We start from the raw sequence: 18,198 nt of genomic DNA, 5'->3' as shown, positions 1-18,198 counted from the left end.
GTCACACTCAGGGCAGGGCCGATGGAGAGGTTATGGCTCTACCCTGTCACACACAGAAGGACCCGTGGGGGGGCGGGGGTTGGGGCTCCGCACCCTGTCACACACAGAGCAGGGACTATCAGGGGGTTGGGGCGCTGCACCCTGTCAAACACAGAGCCGCAGGGCAATCAGAGGATTGGGGAGCTCCCCCCTATCAGGCACAGAGCAGGGCTGATCAGGGGGTTGGGGCACCTTCCCCTGTCACGAACAGAGCAGGGAGGTTGTGGCCCCGCCCCCTGTCACACACAGAGCCGCAGGGCGATCAGGGGGTTCGGGCGCTGCCCCCTGTCACGCTGATCCCGGTGCCGGGAGGCATATTACCCTTTTACTATATAGGATAGAGGCCTGGTGCATGGGTAGGGGCTGGCTGGTTTGCCCTGAAGGGTGTCCTGGATCAGGGTGGGGGTCCCCACTGGGGTGCCTGGCCAGTCTGGGTGAGGGGCTGAGGGCTGTTTTCCGGCTGGCGAGTGACTGAAGCTCCCAACCGCTCCTTGTTTTCTTTTTCTTTTTTTATTCTGGGCCAGCTTTAGCTCTGAGGCCTGGCTGCTGAAAACATCGATACAATGTTGCGGTCCGACTGGCTTTCAGTCCGGCTGGTTTCTGGGGTTTTGTTTAGCTTCTTATTTGCAACATCGTACATAGTTGCTTAGAGTTGCAACTGAGAAGCCGGCAAATTAGGCGGGGAACATTGGAGTCCACAGTCACTGGAGCAAGCAAGCCTCCCTGCTCGCTTCAGTGCATGGCTGCCGGCTGCCATCTTGGCTGACAGTTAATTTGCATAAGGATATGCTGATTAGCCAATGGGAAGGGTAGCGGTTGTACGCTAATCACCATGTTTCTCTTTTATTAGTGTAGATAGATTTGTGTGTTTGGAAAAGATAATTATGGTTCATAAAAAGGTACTTATATTAAAAGGTAATAGGTTTATTATTGTAATTTAAAATGAATTAACTAATAATTATGTTAAACTTTTATCAGTTTTAATTTTAATATGAGAGCCCCGACTGGTGTGGCTCAGTTGGTTGGGTGTCTTCCTCTGTACCATATTGTTGGTTCTATTCCTGGTTAGGGCACATGCAGAGGTTGTGGGCTTGATACCCAGGGGTGTGAAGGAGGCAGCTGATGAATTTTCTGCTCTTACACCGATGTTTCTCTTTCTCTCTCTCTCCCTAAAAGTCAATAAAATATATTTTAAAGAATGTTTAATATGAGAATTATCAGCCTATGTATTCCACATGAACAATAACTCTTTGGGGGCTCTCAATAATTTTAATAGTGTAAAAGAGTCTTCAGATCAAAAATTGTAAAACTTGAATTAGAGCAGCTAAGGAACTTGTCAATTGAGATACAGAAACTAAAATTAGTATGCCACTTCAAAACATATTTATCACCCTAGTTGGGTTGCTAAGTGGTTAGAGCCTGAAACATCACAAGTTCGATTTTGGTCAAGGACATGTACCTGGGTTGCAGGCTCAATCCCCAGCACCAACTTGGGAGCATGTGGGAGGCAACCAAACAATGTCTCTCTCTCACATATTGATGTTTTTCTCTGTCTCTCCCCCTCCTTTCCACTCTCTCTAAAAGTAATAGAAGAAATATCCTCAGGTGAGGATTAACAAAAAACAAATAAACAAACGAACAAAAAAACTTTATTTTTCTTTCCCTACTAAGCTATTCTCCCTCAACTCCTATTACCATCCTGATATTTTTGGATTCAGATATCCACCGAACAGAAAAGAAAAGCATATGTATTAGTGTGAGTAACAATATTTTTTTTAAGTATCTCAATGTGTATGTTGTGACTGTATATGTAGTTTGTGTATGAGAGAATTCATAGAGGTATGTTGATCAAGGCTAATGGCAATGTTCAACTACTCATATAGCTAGCAGCAGTTTATTCTGAGAAATTAAAAAATATATGCATTTCTTTGAAATGCCAATGAGTATAGAAAGTGAGGTGTTTGAAGATAGATCTTAGAAGTTGAATATTTTTTTTGTTTATGCACTCTAATGGAATGCAAACTCCCTACATCGATGACCCTCAAAAAATTAAGAAAATTATGGATTATCAACCCTAAGAATTATAACTGAATTATAAAATAACTGCCTACTATGTATTAATAAAGAATATATATAATACTAGACCAAATATAGAATCATATAATACTACATACTATGTAGTATGTAATACTATATTTAAACCAGTATACAAATGTAAGTATATAAATACCTATTGGGAAGCAGAAGGGAGTGTTTAAATATGGGCTCAGTGATCCGATTAACTGAATTTGAATACAAGCTGTGATAGTATTTTCTGACTTTTGCAGGTTGTTGTTTTTTTTATGATTCTCTAAGGCTCAGTCTCCTCATTTATAAATTAAGAATAATAATTTCTCCTACTTGTGGAGAAGATTAAATGTGAAAACTCATGTGCTTAGAACATGGCTAACACTTGGTAAAAGTTAGATATAATTTTAATAATTGAAAGAAAATAGAGAAAAGCAAAATAAATTTATATCTTCAGATAGTGGATTTTCATGTTTAGGAGACTGGCCACTGTGGTCATTTTCTATGAGTTCAATTTCTGTTCCTTAGACCAGTTACTTAGTCTCTGTGTGTACTAGTAAATAACAGCACTTACCCAACAATTATTTTTTTTGTGTGAAAATTGAACAAGATAAAACCTAGAATCGTACTTGCACACATTTAGAACGGAAACATTTTTGTTCATGTTCACAATATTATTTAATACTAGAGGCCCAATGCACGAAATTTGTTCAAGGGGCCTGGCCCTTGCAGCCACAGCAACTTGCCTTGGCCCTCGCAGCTGAGGCTTTGTCCGCAGCTGCAAGGTCATCTGGAAGGACGTCCGGAAGGTCGTTCAGCTGTCTGGTCCAATTAGCATATTGCACTTTTATTATTAAAGATTATTGTAAAATACTCAGTTTATGCAAGATTTTGATTTTTTTACTTGAAATATAGACTGCTCTTGAAACACAAATTCAACAGAAAAATGTCCGGTAAAAACAAGCTTGGTATGGGATATTTTGACCTGCAAAGATAGACCATTTATTCTTCCCAATTTCATTCATCGACCCCTCCAAAAGAGTATTTGTCAATGTACTGTATAATATTGTGATGTGAGCCCTAGCTTGTTTGGCTCAGTGGACAGAAGGACCGAAGGATCCCAGGTTCGATTCCAGTCAAGAGAACATACCTCGGTTGCAGGCTTGATCCCCAGTCCCAGTCGGGGGGTGCATGCAGGAGGCAACCAATCAATAATATGTCTCTCTCACATTGATGTTTCTCTCTCTGTCTCTCCCACTCCCTTCCACTCTCTAAAATAATCAATAGGAAATATCCTCAGGTGAGGATTAACAAAATAAATAAATAAAAATTGTGATGTGATATTTAAGCTTATTTTCTGTAGGTATTAAAATATATGTGAATATCTGCTCTTCAACTTGGGAGATCACAGACCATTTCTTTTCATATTCTTGACAGTTTGTGATTTATATTTTGACCAATATTTATGAGTTCTATGATAGTAAGTAAACATACACCATCTTAAAAATGAGAATCCTCAAGAAAAACACAATATAGGAGGTATATAATCTTAAGGTCAAGCAATAGAAACTCCTCATAACTTCCACACTTGAATAAAAAGAAATGAGACAAGAGAAATGTCAAGGATAATTTCAGGCTTATTCACAACTACATATAATCAACTAGATTCTTTGGAAACTGAGGACTTAAGAGGAAAACAATGCAAACTGCATATATTTCTGTGAATGCACAAAATAGCTCATGAAATTGTGTTGTTACCGTCATTTGTTTATTTTTAAACAAAAATAAGGCACCTTACTGATGTACCTTGTATTGCACATGTTTATGCTTCCTTCACAGTAATGTGAATTCAATAATTTCCTGAATTATACAAAGAAATGTTATGTCAGAGGACAAGTTCCCATGTATGCTTAGAAATTTCAGGTCAAAATTAGGTATCTGCATTGGCATTCTATCACACTGCTAACATAATACAGCAGTTATTGTGACAAAATTATATATTCTGTAATAATAGAATCTGATTTTTACTTGGATAGGCAGGAAACCAAGCAATAACAATTGTACAGTGCTTAAGAGTATGGTCCCTAAAGCCTAATTAGTGTTTTCAGATTTAATTCTGCCACTTATTAGTTATGTGACGTTAGATAAATATTCGAACCTCAAGAAAACTTAGTTTTCTCATTTGTAAAATTAAAATAATTATAATGAGACCTGGCTGGTGTGGCTCAGTCGGTTGAAGTATCATCCTGTACACTGACAAGTCACAGGTGTGTTTCCTGGTCAGGGGACATACCTGGGGGTTTGGTCCTGGTTGGGCCATATGTACAGGAGGCAACTGATCAATGTTTCTCTGTCTCTCTTTCTCCTCCTTCCTCTCTAAAATCAATAAACATATCCTCAGAAGAGGATTTAAAAAATAATAATTGTTATTATAATGACCTATAATAGTAATGCAACTATTGGGACTGTTATGAGTATTGAATAAATTAATGCATATGTACAATTTAGAATAGTGGCTAACCAACTGTAAGCACACAATAAGTATTACACACACACACACACACACACACACACACACACACGTGTGTGTGTTTACAGGTCTTAAAGCCTGTATATATTTTTTATGTTATTTAATTTTTTTATTGATTTCAGAGAGAGGAAGGGAGAGGGATAGAGAGATAGAAATGTCAATGGTGAGAAAGAATCATCTATTGGCTGCGTCTTGCATGCTCCCTACTGGGGATTGAGCCTGCAACCTGGGCATGTGCCCTAAATGGGAATCTGAACTGCGACCTCCTGGTTTCTGTGTCAAGGCACAACCACTGAGCCACACTGGCTGGGTGAAACCTGTAAATTTTTACAGGTAATTTTTTCAATGTTGAAACAATAAAACTATCTTAATAAAATTTTCCCATCACATTTTAAATTAGGATATTTCTGGATTGCCACAATTTATTTTTTAGCAGAGGTATTCTAGCTGATTGTGGGAAAGTTTTAAACACATCAAAAATAAAAATTTTCCTTCAATTGATTATATCAGTAAATTTATATTATCTTTGATAGAAAGAGGATTATGTCACTTGATGTCTTTAAATAATGTAGTAGGAAATAAGACAACAGAAATATATTACATGATCAATAGAATAGAGAAAACTATTACAGTCTTAGTTACCATTTTTAAATAACTTTCTTCCTGGGAGAACTTTCGTCTTTCTCCAGTATTAGTTGTGTTATCAGTTTTTTTTGTTTGTTTGCTTTATTTGTTTTGTTGTTTGTTTGTTTATTTTTTAAAGTATTACATATAGTATTACATCTGTCTCCTTTTTTCCCCATTGACCTCCCCCGTCCAACCCCACCACACAGCACATTCCACTCACCCCACTAGTGTCTGTGTCTATTGGTTACGCTTATATGCATGCATACAAGTCCTTTAGTTAATCTCTTACCCCCACCCTGCCTTCCCACTGAAGTTTGACAGTCTATTTGATGCTTCTCTGTCTCTGTATCTATTTTTATTCATCAGTTTATGTTGTTCATTATATTCCACAAATGAGTGACATTATGCGATATTTATCTTTCTCTGACTGGCTTATTTTGCTTAGCATATTTCTCTCCAGTTCCATCTATGCTGTTGCAAATGGTAAGAATTCCTTCTTTTTTACAGCAGTGTAGTATTCCATCGTGTAGATGTACCACAGTTTTCTAATCCACTCATCTGCTGATGGGCACCTAGGCTGTTTCCAAATCTTAGCTATGGTGATTTGTGCTGCTATGAACCTAGAGGTGCATATATCCTTTCTGACTGGTGTTTCTGTTTTCTTGGGATATTTTCCTAGAAGTGGGAATACTAGATCAAATGGGAGTTCCATTTTTAACTTTTTGAGGAAACTCCATCAGTTTTTATCTTCTACAGTGGCTGCACCAGTCTGCATTCCCATCAGCAGTGCAAGAGGGTCCTTTTTCTCCGCATCCTTGCCAGCACATATCATTTGTGGATGATAGCCATTCTGAAAGGTGTGAGATGGTACATCATTGATGTTTTTGAGCATGTTTTCATATGTCTCTTGGCCTTCTGTATGTCCTCTTTCGAAAAGTGTCTATTTAGGTCCTTTGCCTATTTTTTTTATTGGATTGTTTATCTTTCTTTTGTTAAGTTGTATGAGTTCCCTATAAATTTTGGAGATTAAACCCTTATTGGAGATAACATTGGTAAATATGTTCTCCAGTGCAGTAGGCTTTCTTGTTGTTTTATTGGTGGTTTTTTGCTGTGCAGAAGCTTTTTATTTTAATGTAGTCCCAATTTTTATTTTCTCTTTAGTTTCCATTGCCTGAGGAGATGTTTCGGTGAAGATTTTGCTATGACATATATCTGCTATTTTGTTGCCTATGGCTTCTTCTAAGATTTTTATGGTTTTCCATCTTACGTTAAGTCCTTTAGCCATTTTGAGTTTATTTTTGTGTATGGTATAAGTTGGTGGTCTAGTTTCATTTTTTTTGCATGTATCTGTCCAATTTTCCCAACACCATTTATTGAAGAGACTGTCTTGACTCCATTGTATGTTCTTGTCTCTTTTGTCAAATATTAATTGAGCATAATGGCTTGGGTCAATTTCTGGGTGCTCTGTTTGGTTCTGTTCTTGTACCAGTACCAGGCAGTTTTGAGAACAGTGGCTTTGATATCTGGTATTGTGATCCCTCCAACATTGTTCTTCTTTCTCAAGTTTGCTGCAGCTATTTGGGGTCTTTCTTTTTTATTCCAGATGAATTTTTGGAGAGTTTGTTCTATGTCTTTCAAATATGCTATTGGTATTTTAATGGGGATTGCATTGAATCTATAGATTGCTTTGGGTAGTATGGACATTTTAATGATGTTGAATCTACCAATCCATGAATACGGTATGATCTTCCATCTATTTATGTCTTCCTCTATCTCTATTTTTTAGTGTCCTGTAGTTTTCTGAGTACAGGTCCTTTACCTCCTTAGTTAAGTTTATTGCTAGGTATCTTATTTTTTTGTTGCTATTGTAAATGGGATTGTGTTTTTAGTTTCTGTTTCTGTGAGTTCATTGTTGGTGTATAAAAAAGCCATAGATTTCTGGGTGTTAATTTTGTATCCTGCTACATTGCCTAATTCATTTATTAAGTCTAGCAGTTCTTTGATGCAGTCTATAGAGGTTTAAATGTACAATATCATGTCATCTGTGAATAATGACAATTTAACTTCTTCTTTCCCAATTTAGATGCCTTTTATTTATTTTTTCTTGTCTCATCACTATGGAGAGCACTTCCAGTACTATGTCCAACAGGAGTGGTGAGAGCGGGCTCCCTATCTTGTTCTTGTTCTTAGGGGAAATGGATTTAGTTTTTGCCCATTGAGTATGATGTTAGCTGTAGGTTTGTCATATACACTTTTATTTTGTTGAAGTATGATTCCTCTATTCCTACTTTGCTGAGAGTTTTTATCAAGAAAGGGTGTTGGATTTTGTCAAATGCCTTTCTGCATCAATTGATATGATTATGTGATTTTCGTCTCTCAAGTTGTTTATGTGATGTATCACATTTATTGAGTTGCAGATATTGTAACAACCTTGTATTCCTGGAATAAATTCCACTTGTTCATGGTATATGATCTTTCTAATGTAAATAGAGAATTTTCTAGTGAAAATTCATGCACTGGGGGTGTCCCTCAGCCCGGCCTGCGCCCTTTCACAGTCTAGGACCCCTTGGGGGATGTCCACTTGCCAGCTTAGGCCTGCTTCCCAAGGGATTGGGCCTACACTGGTGGTCAGACATCCCTCTGGCCTCTGGCAGCCAGGAGCCCTTAGGGTGATGTCCACCTGCTGGTTTAGGCCCACTCCCCAGAGGATTGGGCTTAAGCTGACATCCCTCTGGCAGCTCAAGAGCCCTCTGAGGATGTCTGACTGCAGCTTAGGCCTGCTTCCCGCCTGGAGCTGGTCTAAGCTGCAGTTAGACATCCTTAATGCTGCCGAGGAGGTGGGAGAAGCTCCCACCACCGCCACTGTGCTAGCAGTCAGTCAGCCTGGCTTGTGACTGAGTGGAACTGGCCCTGTGGGAGTGCACTGACCACCAGGGGGCAGCTCCTGCATTTAGCATCTGCCTCCTGGTGGTCAGTGTGCATCATAGTGACCAGTCATTCTCAGTCATTCTGCCACTAGGGTCATTTTGCATATTACCCTTTTATTATATAGGATGCTAGATCCAATTTGCTAGAATGTTGTTAAGGATTTTAGAATCTATGTTCATCAAGTATATTGGCCTGTAATTTTCTTTCTTTGTAGTGTCTTTATCTGGTTTTGGGATTAGGGTAATGCTGGCTTCATAGAAAGAGCTTGTAAGTGTGCCTTCCTCTTGAATTTTTTAGAATAGTCTGTGGAGAATCTGTGTTAGTTCTTCTTTGAATGTTTGGTAAAACCCCCTGTGAAGCCATCTGGTCCAGGGCTTTTGTTTGCTGAAAGCTTTTTATTACTGTTTCAATTTCATCAGTAGTTATCAGCCTCTAATTTTCTTTCTTTGTCCTGATTGAGTTTTTGAAGCTTTAGGGTAATGCTGGCTTCATAGAAAGACCTTGTAAGTGTGCCTTCCGCTTGAATTTTTTGGAATAGTCTGTGGAGAATCGGTGTTAGTTCTTCTTTGAATGTTTGGTAAAACCCCCCTGTGAAGCCATCTGGTCCAGGGCTTTTGTTTGCTGGAAGCTTTTTATTACTGTTTCAATTTCATCAGTAGTTATCAGCCTATTGAAGTTTTTTGATTCTTCCTGATTGAGTTTTTGAAGCTTGTATTTTTCTAAGACTATGTCCATTTCATCTAGGTTGTCCAGTTCATTGTAGTAAAGTTGTTCATGGTATTTTTTTAAAATCCTTTGTATGTCTGTTGGGTCAGTTGTTACTTCACCTCTTTCATTTCTGATTTTTTTTATTTGGCTCCTCTCTCTTTGTTTCTTGGTGAGCCTGGCTAGAGATTCATCAATCTTGTTTATCCTTTCAAAGCACCAGCTCTTGGTATCATTGATCTTTTATATATTTTTTTGGTCTTTATGTCATTTATTTCCACTCTGGTCTTTATTATTTCCTTCCTTACATTTACTCTGCACTTTACTTGGTGCTCTCTTTCTCATTCTTTAGTTTCAAGGTTAGATAATTTATTACCATTTTTTCTTGTTTTTTGAGGTAGGCCTGTAATGTTATGAACTGGATCTCAAGACTGCTTATACTGTGTCCCATAGATTTTGGATTGTTGTGTTTTAATTGTCATTCATTTCCAGGATGCTTTTTTTTATCTCTTTGGTGACCCAATCATTGTTTAATAGCATGCTATTTAGCCTCCAAGTGTTTGATTTTTTTAATTGATTTCTAATTTTATGTCATTGTGATCTGAGAAGATGCTTAATATGATTTCTACTTTCTTGAATTTGAAGAGACTTTCCTGTGTCCTAATATGTCATCTATCTTTGAAAATGTCCTGGGTACACTTGAGAAGAATGTATATTCTGTAGCTTTGGGGTGAAATATTCTGAAGATGGCAATTAAGTCCATCTAATTTAATGAGTCATTTAGGATTACTGTTTCTTTGCTGATTTTTGTTTAGAGGATTTATCCTGTGGTCTCACTGGGGTATTAAAGTCCCCTACTATGATTGTATTGCTATTGATCTCTCCATTGATATCTTCCATAAGTTTTTTTAAATGTATTTGTGTGCTCTTGTATTGGGTGCATATATGTTTATCAGAGTTATATCCTCTTGTTGAATTGCTCCCTTTAGTATTATGAAGTGGACCTCATTATCTCTTATGGCCTTCACTTTGAGGTTTATTTTGTCAGATATAAGTATTGCTACCCCAGCCTTTTTCTCATTTCTATTTGCCTGAAATTTTTTCTCCCATTCCTTCACTATCAGTCTTTATGAGTCATTTGTTCTGAGGCAGGTCTCTTGTAGACAGCAAATATATGGGTCATGTTTTCTTATCCATTCAGCTACCCTATGTCTTTTGATTGGAGCATTTAATACATTTACATTTAAGGTTATTATTGATATGTACCTGTTAGTTGCCATTTTTATTCTTTATGCCTGTGTTCCTTCTTCCCTTTCTATTTGTTCTTTTTACAGCAGCCCCTTTAACATTTTTTGCATTGCTGGCTTGGTGGTAATAAACTTTCTTAGCCCTTTTTTGTCTGTTAAGCTCTTGATTTCATACTTCAATTTTGATTGATAGCCTTACTGAGTATAGTATTCTTGGATTCAGTCTCTTCCTTTGCATCTCTTTGTATATTTCATTTCATTCCTTTCTGGCCTGATGTGTTTCTGTTGGGAAATAAGTTGATATTCTAATGAGAGATCCCTTGTAGGTAAATTTCTGTCTCTCTCTGGCAGTCTTTAAGATTCTTACTTTGTCATTGATGCTTGCTAATTTAATTATGATGTGTCTTGGTGTCGATCTTTTTGGGTGCATCAGGTTTGGGACTCTATGTGCTTCTTTGACTTGTGTGGCTTTTTTCTTCCCAACATCAGGGAAGTTTTCTGTCATTATTTCTTCAAACAGGTTTTCTATACCTTGCTCTGCTTCCTCTTCTTCTGGCACCCCTTTTATGCTGATGTTGTTTCCTTTCATTTCATCCTAAAGCTCCCTTACGCTCTCCTCCTACTTTTATAAGTTTTTTTCCCAGATTCTGCTGTGTTTCTGTGTTTTATACCTTGTCTTCCAACTCGCTGATGTGGTCCTCAGCTTCTTCTAGTCTTCTTTTGAAGCCTTTTCATTGTGTTCTTTATTGCAGCTATGTCATTCTTCATTTCATCTTGATCCATTTTCATGTTGGTGACATACTCATTCAGCTCCTTATAATTCTCATTGAATTGTGTGTATTTGTCATCCAGATGTTTGAGCATCCTTATAACCATTACTCTGAATCCTTTCTCTGACAAGTTACTTGCCTCCATCTCATTTACTTCCTTTTCTGGTGATTCCTATTTTTCTTTCATTTGGGATTTTTTTTTGTCTCCCCATTTTTTGCTGCAATGTTTTAATTGTTTCTATGTTTTATATCCAACTGCTTTGCTACCCAGGTTCTTTTTTGGGGGATGATATGTAGTTGGTGATTTTGATAACACAGTGTTGCAGTCTCTAGAATCCCCTGGGCTAGATGATCTAGTGGAGCCCCCTACTTGAGCTATTTGGGTACTCCTGATGTAGTTGGGTCTTGAATGTATTTGCTCATTTGTGGATGAAGTCTCACCACGATTGTCTGGCAATGTGACTCACCCTCGGCTTCATTGTGCAAACTGTCATGAATGTGATTGTGGTTCCAGTTCTTGTGGAAAAGGGTTGTCTGAAGTCTCACTGGTATGTGCTCACTTTGATTTCCCAGGGTCCAAGGCCTGGAAGGAAGTGGTCGTGGTGCCTGAGGCTCAGGTACTGTGACTTTGGTCAGTGTTGTGTGACTCTTGCTGGGGTAGTATCACTCTACAACTCACTACACGGGTCCTGGAGCCTGTGATGGTGGGGGAAAGCTGTCCCGTAGCCTGTGGTTGATCAGTGGGACTCTGGCCAAGATGATTTCCCTCTGAAAGTCACAAGGGGGTCCAGGAGCCAGCAGCTGGGGTCTGTGGCTGAAACAGTATAACCTTGTACAGGGAGGTGAGTACTCACCGAGGTGTCCAGAAGCAGGCAGCCAGGTGGGGGAAGTCATTAATCCTGCTGAGGGAGACATGTGCCCTTGGTTGGAGAGGCACATGCCCAGTGGCAGCTCACAGAGGGGCCCAGGAGCAGTCTTCCAGGGCTGTGTGCTCATGGGGCCCACATGCTGAAGCGGCATGACCACAGTTTCTGTGGGCCGGCAGCTGGGAAAGGGGAAATATGAGTTTCTGTTTCAGGGGCCATGCACCCAGTGATGGCTCAGAGAGACACCCGGGAGCCTCCTGTCGGGTCAGCAGGCTTGGGGGGCCTGCACACTTATTTGACACAACTGCGGTGTCTGGAAGTTGGCAGCTAGGGAGGGGGAAGTCCCACTTACTGCTGCAGGGGCCATGCGTCTTTGGTTGGATATGTAGGCGCCCAGTGGAAGCTCACAGAGGCACCCAGGGGCCACCTGCCTGGGTGGTGGGCTCAGGGGACTTGAGTGCTGGAGCAGCGAGGCATCTATGGGCTAGCGGCTGGGAAGGGGAAGTCTGAGATTCTGCTGCCAGGGCCATGTGTCCTTGGTTGGATACAAACTTGTCCAGAGGTGGCTTACATAGATTCTGGGAGCCACCTGCTGGGTTGGCGGACTCGGAGGGGCGCCTGTGCACTGGTTTGGCACAACTGTGGTGTTTGGAGGTTGGAAGCCGGGGAGGGGGAAATCCCATGCACTGCTGCAGGGGCTTTGCATCCTTGGTTGGATATGCGTGCACCCAGCAGCAGTTCACAGAGGCACCTGGAAGCCACCTGCCGGGTTGGTAGACTCAGGGGGCCTGAGTGCTGGATTGGTGTGACTGCGGTGTCTGGGAGCTGGCAGTCAGGGATGGGGAGTCACGGTTTCTGCTGCAGGAGTTGTGTGCCCTTGGAGGTGGACATCTTAGGGTCTGTAGGTCTCCAGGCGAGAGGCATCAGAACTTTGGCTGGTGAGGCTGCAGGCTTCTGGGCAGTGTCCAAGGCCAGTCTGGGTGTTGGGGATGTTGAGTTCCTAGACACTCTCCCCTTCAAGATGGAGTGTGTTCCATGTCTGAGCCCTGCAGCCCAGGGCGTGCCTGCAGTGATGGTAGGGGTTCCCTCTCCAGGAGAGCCTGGTCTGCCAGCCCCTAATACTCTTGCAGCGTCTGACTATCCCTCCCTCACTCACACACACACACACCACACGTCCACACACTCCCCTTTCATCCCCTCACTCACTCACACCCTCTCCCTCACCTCCATCCTGCCAGCCACCATCTTCTTTTCTCCTCTACTTTGTTTTTTAATTTATATCTCAGTTTCTCACCCCAAAAAACAAAAACTGATAACAAATAATGCTTTTCATAGTGTTGTTGTGAAAATATGTAATAACACAAGTAAAACCTTCCAGAACTGGAATATAATGTCATTCAATTTTTGAACTTGTTATTCAGATCCGAATTTGAATATCATTTATTCTTCTCTTTTCCCCAGGACAGATCTTTTCCAATCTTCTTTCAAAATTTGTCTTAACTTCCACTTTTTCACTATTTCTATTTCAACACTAACTTAGTTCAAACTCCCAACACCATGAAGCTGGACTGCCTGCAAAGTTGTCCTTACATGCCTCTGGTTTCACTCCTGTAGCAAACCACTCCCATTTCAGACACTTCACACACTAGTAAGCGAATGCTTTTAATATGTGAGTTAAATTATGTTACTCCACGTCTATTCCAACAACTGTTCACACACTCCAGGGATCCTTCACTATATTTAGAATACCATGAAAAGTCTTTAACAAGATCTGATTCCTCTTTCACTTTTTCATGATAATTAATTTATCTTATCTTCTTGTTGTCTGGAATAAGTCAAACAAATTTCCACCTCATGACTTCTGCGCTTGCCATTTTTGGTTTGTCCAATTATTGCCTGGACATAATACACTATGCAGTATTTCAGTTAGGCCTCTGCTGGAAATTCATTCCATCTCTATCCTCCCATATTCTCTGTCATTCTGTTTCTATGTCACTACTTGACATCTAATTGTGAGTTTAATGAGTGTTAAGTATTCTGTTTTACTTAAACTTGTTTCCCACTGTCTATAATAGTAACTGTTTACAGTAAATAGAAATATTAGTTAATTAATTTAATTGCTATTATAATTATTCTCCAAATAAGTTTCAAAATATATACATTTCTTTTTCTGATTATAGCATATAACTGCTTATAGATTTATACACTTCACAAAATGAAGTCTTTGGCAAAAATTATGTCATTAAGTCACCATTCCCCACCTCTATTTCAAGAGAAAATATCATTGAAACTTTTTGACACATTTCCTGTAAGAATACTTTTAATGCATTTCTGCTTTAAAGAATGGAGATGAAGAATACGACAAGGTTGTATTAATAAAACTGAAACCATTATAGAAATTAGAAATACAGCTAATTAGATGCTCATAAAATCATGGAGTAATGAATATACAAAGGTAGAAAAAGTCACTGTTGGCTCCCCAGTTTGCTGCTTCCTCCCAAGGTGCTAGGCAGTTGCAAGAATACAGGAAACATCAGAGGATGATCACAGACTGCACAGCAGTGAAGTAGCTGATTCACAGGCAGACACTCAGTGCACTGCAAAAGTCTTGTGTCTGCCAAAGTCCATGCTTGCCCCCTAATGCTGGAGGAAAAATAATATGCTCCTAAGTGTTTCTCCCTCATTCTTCTCCAGCTCTATAAATGCCATCTGTTTTTTCCAAGTGTTAACACCACCAATCCTTATGATATTATTCATCTCTCCCTTCTCTCCAAATTTCAGTCCTACTTGAAGAACTATTTATTCTAATTCCAAAATTATCTTAAATGCCCCTTCTTTCCATCTTTACTTTTAGCAACTTATGCCATTCCACAATTGCTACATTCTTGCTCCTCTCCAATCTATTGTCTACATGGGAGTCAAAACGTTTTTTTTGTGTGTCATCTTAAATGAGAAGCACTTCCATTATACTTAGAGTCATATCAAAATATGATTTGTGAGGCACATGATATAACAACTGACTGTATACATGAAGTGAGTCAAAGTTTTAAAGAAAGGTAAGTGTGTTTTTATGTACTTCAGAGGTAGCCTGGATAGAGATGTGAAGCAAGCATTGGGATTGTGTCTTGAGCATTGGTCAGGAGTTGAAAATAATAATTTCAAAAATGGGAGCATAGAATTATCCCTTTTAAGAAGTCTAATCAATGGTGATCACCTTTCCAATATACTAAGTTCTTAAATAAAATTACATGTATTAAAGAGAAAATAAGATTCAGTGATGGATTCATAAGATGGAGCACAGAAAGACAGTCTAAAGGTGAAGGAAAAAGAGCAACAGCAGAAAGTTGTTAAAAGGAGGGGGGAAAAAAGATCCAGCTGGTAAGTCTCTTTTTACAAATTGATTTAGGTACTAGAGAAAAATCTAAAACTTCATGCAGTGACTCTAGACCTGAGCAGTTCCCCATGCAAATGAATTCTCACCAGTCTTCTTAGCTTCTTTAGTCTTTACCAGTGGATGCTGGAAATCTGCTGTCACAACAGTTACGCAACACACACACACACACACACACACACACACACACACGTTATCTACCAAATTCTAAAATCCTAAGACAAATTTCATTTAAAGAAAAATTATCAATGAGCAATTTATTATAGTTATATTTATACTCTCTCTACATATTTCTGTCTTCTTCCTTAGATATTTGACCAGAAGTTTTAGTACTCTAATTAAATAACATGTAGTTCTTAAGAAACAGTCCATATAATAATGCATAAAGAATCAAGGTGATATGAAATAAATTTTTTGCCCCAAAATATACTGACCTAAATGTAATTGTATTACAAAATTTTTCTTCTGTAAAACCAGTGTTTTTGGATTTTTAAAATTCTATTTTACAGAAGTAGTCTTTTACATTCATCTGCTAATGCCTCTAAGGTCAAAATCTGTTTTTCCCCCATCAAACCTTTAGTTTTAATATGTTATTTAAAGAAACCAGACATTAGCTTTAACATACCAAAGGAAGCCAACTATGACCCAGGTAGAGGTTCACCCTTTCATAGTCCCCAGTTCTCCTGTTGTATTTAACTAGGAACATTTGTCCACAGATAATAATAAAAAACTGACAAATGTTAACTGACAAGCACCTGGTACATATTAAACAGGATCTACAATTAATCATAGATCATATACCATTTTTCCGCAATAAGACTCAATACAAAGAAAGTAAAGCACATTTAAAATATTTAAAAGTGTTTATTATAATGGAAATATAATTAAATAAACCAATGATTTTTTCTAAAAAATATAATTTAATGATGCTCATGTTTTTCTCTCCTCCTAGGAGAAATGTCTTAATTTCACCAGGACCTTTGTTGTCTTTACTTCAACAGCTAGAATGACATTATCTTCAGCAATCCATTGCAACCAACTACCATCCACCCAACCCAATGTAGTAACAAGTCAATTGCATGCTGATATAGAGATCACCATCATTGAATGCTTAATCTTCCTTTTCTTTAAAAAGAAACAACTAAATTGAGATAAACCATGACTTTTAAAGTCAACTTACCCAATCAGAGACTTACTCTTTCAGTAAGTTGTGAGCAGTTAAATAATAGTTTGATCTAATACATTAAAAAGTAATAAGTACTAGAAAAAGAAAGGAGCTGAGAGCAGAAGTAAAATATTTATTTGCCAATAGCATCTACACACTTATGGAACATTTGCTCTCTCGGAGTTCTGCTTTTCCAAATAAAACCACAACTTCTGCTAAAAAAATTCCAATTGATTTCTGTGATCAATGGTGCAACAGAAGTGCAGTCAGAGGATTTTTAAATTTATGCATCAATCTGAATTGAGACAAATGTGGAGGAGGGGGAGAAGGAGAATGAATTCTCTCTGTCCTAAATACATGCAAAGGTATTCCTATATATGGTACTTCTAAGATGCTTTTTATTGAATTTATAGGGGTGACACTGGTTAATAACATTATATAGGTTTTAGGTATGTAATTCTATAATATATCATCCTTCTATTATACTGGCATTTACACCCAAATCAAGTCTTCTTCTACACCATTTATCTCCCTCTTTACCCTCTTCTACTTCTTTCCATTCCGCCAGACCTGAAATAGACACTTCTCTAAAGAGGACATACAGATGGCCAATAGACATATGAAAGGATGCTCAATGTCATTATTCATTGGATAAATGCAAATTAAAACCACAGTGAGATATCATCTCACAGCTGTCAGAATGGCTATCTTACCTAATAATAGACAAACATGTAAATTGTCTGTCCCTCTGCTATGCTCACCAGCCAATCAGGAAAGTATGAAAATTAACCCAACAAAGATGGCGGTTAATTTGCATACATAGTCTGAAGCAGCAGAGCAAAGACTGAAGGCTCCGGCCAGAGTGAAGGCCTGGGTCCCGGGTGCTGGAGGAAAACCGGTGCCAGCAGCCAGGGAAAGGGAAGGCCTATTGCACTAATCTCTTCATGCCATGGGTCTCTAGTCATTAATAAATCAACAAAAAACAAGTATTGGTGGGGAAGTGGAGAAAAAAGAACCTTTGTGAACTGTTGGTGGGAATGCAGATTACTGCAACCACTGTGAAAGCCATGGAGTTACCTCAAAAAAATTGAAAATGGAACTGCCTTATGACCTAGCGATCCCACTTCTGGGAATATATCCAAAGAAACCTGAAACACTAATTTGAAAAAATATATGCACCTCTCTGTTCATTGCAGCATGATTTACAATAGCCTAGATTTGGAAGCAGCCCGAGTGTCCATCAGTAGATGAGTGGATAAAAAAACTATTGTATATTTATACAATGGAATATTACTCAGCCATAAAAAGGAGGAAAACTTGCCTTCTGTTTATCTGTTGCCTTCTGTATGATGACAATTTATTCAGTTACATATCATGTTTAGAAATTGGCCAGCTAACAGTTAAGACTTCTTTATAGTTACTGGTCAGTTCTAAGATTTGCACATATAAAGAAGATGATTCAAATCATCATAATATAGTTTTCTTCGAAAATAATCTATTCTTGCTTAATATTATTCAATATTAGTCAACATAATGCACACCAATCCCATGGCCTTATCTCAATGAAATATTGCTTTGGGAGGGCAGTCCTGAACATACCATCTTCTGAAAAATCCCAAGTAAAGTATTGCTGTAGTTAGCCATGGCAAAATACCACAGACTGGGTGGCTTAACCAACAGAAATGTATTTTCTTACAATTCTGAAAACTTGAATTCAAAGATCAGGGTGCCAGTACAGTCGGTTACTTAATGAGGCCTTTTGTTTTTCAGGTTTTTGCCATCTCCCTGTGTGCTCACATGAACTCTTTTTGCATAGGGAGTCAGTAAGATTTCTGGTTTCTCCTCTTACTATAAGGACATTAA

The sequence above is a fragment of the Myotis lucifugus genome, unplaced genomic scaffold (assembly GCF_000147115.1).
Source record: "Myotis lucifugus unplaced genomic scaffold, Myoluc2.0 scaffold_9, whole genome shotgun sequence".
Taxonomy (NCBI): domain Eukaryota; kingdom Metazoa; phylum Chordata; class Mammalia; order Chiroptera; family Vespertilionidae; genus Myotis; species Myotis lucifugus.
This window is presented reverse-complemented; position numbering follows the sequence as displayed.